Raw genomic sequence first — 3,031 nt, 5'->3', positions numbered from 1 at the left:
CTTGGCCGCGCGTCCGTCCTACTCTCTCTCTCTTTTTCTTTTTTCTTTTTTCTTTCTTTCTCTCTTCTCTCTCTCCTCTGCCCGCACGCACCCCTCTCTCCCCCATCATCACGTCTGTCCTTTCCTCCTTCTCTCCCTCTCTCTCTTCTCTCCTCTCTGACCGCACGCAACCCCCCATGCAGAAGTCCACTCACGCCCATTCTCCCCCCTCCTCTGACACCCTCTCTCCTCTCTCTCTTCTTCTTCCTTCTTCTTCTCTTTCTTCTTCCTTTCTTTTTTTTCTGCTTCGGTCTTCTTCCTCCCCGACGAGCCGCGTTTGGACTCCGCTCCGCCCGACGCCGTCCCGCTCGTCGCCAACTGCCGCTCGTCGCCACCTCGCGCCGCCCGACCGTTGCCGGCACCTTGTCGCCGCCACCACAGAAGCCCCCACTCTCTCTCCTCCTCCCGGCCGACTGGGTCTGCTTCACCTTTGCCCAGCTCGCCGACCGCCTGGGCTCGCCGGACCGCCGCGTGCCGCGCCGTCGCCGGACAGCTCGACTGCCACGCCGCGCCGTCCACTAGCTGCCGCCCCGAAGTCGCCTTCTCCTCCCTTGCGCGCGCGCAGCAGCGAGCTCGCTGCTGCTGTACGCCGGCCGCCGCTGTCCGCCAGCTTACCGGCCAGCCTTGCGTCGCCGTCACCGCTTCCGGTGCCGCCAGTCGCCACCGTGTTCCACCCCAAGCAGCCGGCAAGCCCCCTCTCCTCCCTCTCTCTCTCTCTCTCTCTCTCTCTCTCTCTCTCTCTCTCTCTCTCTCTCTCTCTCGGTTTGGCCGTGAGAGGCCTTGAGCCGGAGGAGCTCCGCCGCCGCCGTCACTGTTCCGGCGAGGGACTGCCGCTGCCCAGCCCCTTTTCGTCGCGTGTTCGGCCCGTTTCAAGCTTAGGACATCCGGTGAGTTTGACCCTAAGCCCTAATTAGCACAATTTGCATTTCTAGACGGGTTTTAGGGGTTAATTAGGGTAATTAGGGGCTAAATGGTGGCTGCTGTTAGGGGCTGATTTTGTGGTGTTTTGGTGACCAAGGATGATTATTTGGTCGAGGTTTAGTGGCTGGTATAGTGCTGTGATGTGGCGAAGCGTAGGTGTCGGGATTTGGACAAAATGGTGGACTTGGGGAATGAAATTGATAGACCGGGTGGTGGCTGTTTTGGTGGCTGTTCTACGGGCTTAGTGCGATAAATAAATGGAGGTTTAGTAGCCTGAGAAGCGCCGAGTCTTGGCTGGACAGATTTGGATCGGATTAGCCCAAGTTTGGGAAGTTTCGGGTTTAAAATGTGGATTCTAGTGCGCACCTTATTTGGCATTATGGTGGCTGATTAAAATGGTGTCTTGGGGAGTCTAGTGGAACATTTTGAGGTCATTAAATGGCCAGGCGCAATTGATTTAGTGGCTGTCCACTTTGGAAATTAGTCGGACAAGGCACGATTGAATTGAGGTTTGGAGTGTAAGTGCCGGAAATGATGGATTGACCGAACTAGTGGTTGAATTGTCCCTAAATGCGAGTGATTTTGTAGTGCCATGACATGTGCCTAATGCTATCAGGAAGGGAGTAATGTGATGGGCCTCAATTTCTGTGGATTCATGCTGAACTGATTGTGTGATTTATACGCGTGAATTGTGTACCGTGCATGAGTGCTTGAATTGAATTTCATGGTCGTGCTAATATGTGGGTTGGGCATATTGAAATGTTGATTGGACATGGTGCACTGTGAACTAATTAATTGGCGTTGTGCTATTGAATGTCCATTGTGAAATCGTGAATGCCCGAGTGTGAAGTTTATGGCCATGAGTTTGCATCACGAGCATTGGCACGGCATGTGCATTTACAAGTGTGCTCGAGTGACATGTGCATTGTGATCACCTAAAATGCCCTGATGCGTTTAACGTGGGGTTCAGATGAAAATTGGTGCTTGTGAATGTGTGATCACAATAAACCCTGATGCGTTTTACGCGGGGTAGTGAACCCGTCCTGAGGCGTGTTACGCGGGACGATGCCCGGTTTACCGGAAGATGACCAACCTGAGGCGTTTTACGCGGGTAATGTGTCATGAGCCTGATGCGTCTTACGCGGGCCAGAGATCGATCTCGAAGTGATGGACCTGATGCGTTTTACGCGGGTCGGACCTGATGCGTTTAACGCGGGTCGGAGGAGAAATTGATAAATGGCAAGTGTGCTGAGTGCAAGCGTGCGAAAATGCATTGATGAGGCGTGAGCACGCGTCACGAGCATAAGCATGATATGCGTTGTGACCAAATGATGTGTGCATGTGCTGCGATTGGGTCCTATGTTTTATGCTTGAACTGTAAGTACCTAACCTGCAGGGCAAGGTGAGTGTTGGATTTGGGCCCGAGGGCCTAAGTCAATTATGATTTGCTTGGTGTGTTGATTTAGTACTCGTCAGGAGGTGCACTTTAGCCTAATTTAGGTTTAGGGAATTACTCGCTGAGATTTATTCTCACTGTTGTTGAAACCCAATTTTTTTCAGACCCCCAGCCTTGAGGATGGCAGGCGTATTGAAACGTTTTGGGAGGAGCCCCGGCTAGATATAGTGTTTGATCGCCGAGCCACGTACCCGCTTTTGATTTTTGAGTGTGGGCTGTATATGAATATTGTATATGTTTCCCGATGTCAAAACAAGTGTATAATTATCCGTGCTGGTTGTTGTATGGCTATCCTTGGTTAGGTGTATTTTAATGTACGGGTGGTTTTAATTACTTCCGCATGTGCTTTAAATCTCTGTGTTGGGTGTTGGGTCGGCGACGCGTCCTGGGACGTCGCACACGAATCGACCTTTGCGAGGGATGTGGCGCGCCGAGGAGTGCGGGGCGTGACAAGAGGTAATCCATCAAATAAATTGCCTCAGTGTTGGAGTTGCACGAATCATTAGTAGGAAATTACTCCGACAAGAGATTATGCCCGGTATGAATTGAATATGAGACCACGTATTGAGCCTAAATTTATAACCATTTCAGTTCCGGGTCAATGACAATCTCTTG

General features: G+C 51.8%; 1 long non-coding RNA gene across 1 annotated transcript; it reads left to right on the top strand.

Moving 5' to 3' along the window:
• The first annotated feature begins 835 nt into the window (after positions 1 to 835).
• On the top strand, positions 836 to 2,755 carry LOC130140399 (uncharacterized). Its single transcript, XR_008818411.1, has 2 exons — positions 836 to 926; positions 2,521 to 2,755. It is a non-coding gene; the product is annotated as an uncharacterized LOC130140399 (long non-coding RNA).
• Positions 2,756 to 3,031: the final 276 nt, after the last annotated feature.

This window comes from Syzygium oleosum, unplaced genomic scaffold, assembly GCF_021117445.2.
Source record: "Syzygium oleosum isolate NSW1041296 unplaced genomic scaffold, Sole_v2.1 Sole_v2.01, whole genome shotgun sequence".
In the NCBI taxonomy this organism is placed as follows: Eukaryota; Viridiplantae; Streptophyta; class Magnoliopsida; order Myrtales; family Myrtaceae; genus Syzygium; species Syzygium oleosum.
Note: the sequence above shows the minus strand (reverse complement) of the source record. Positions and strands in the feature narration are given on the sequence as shown.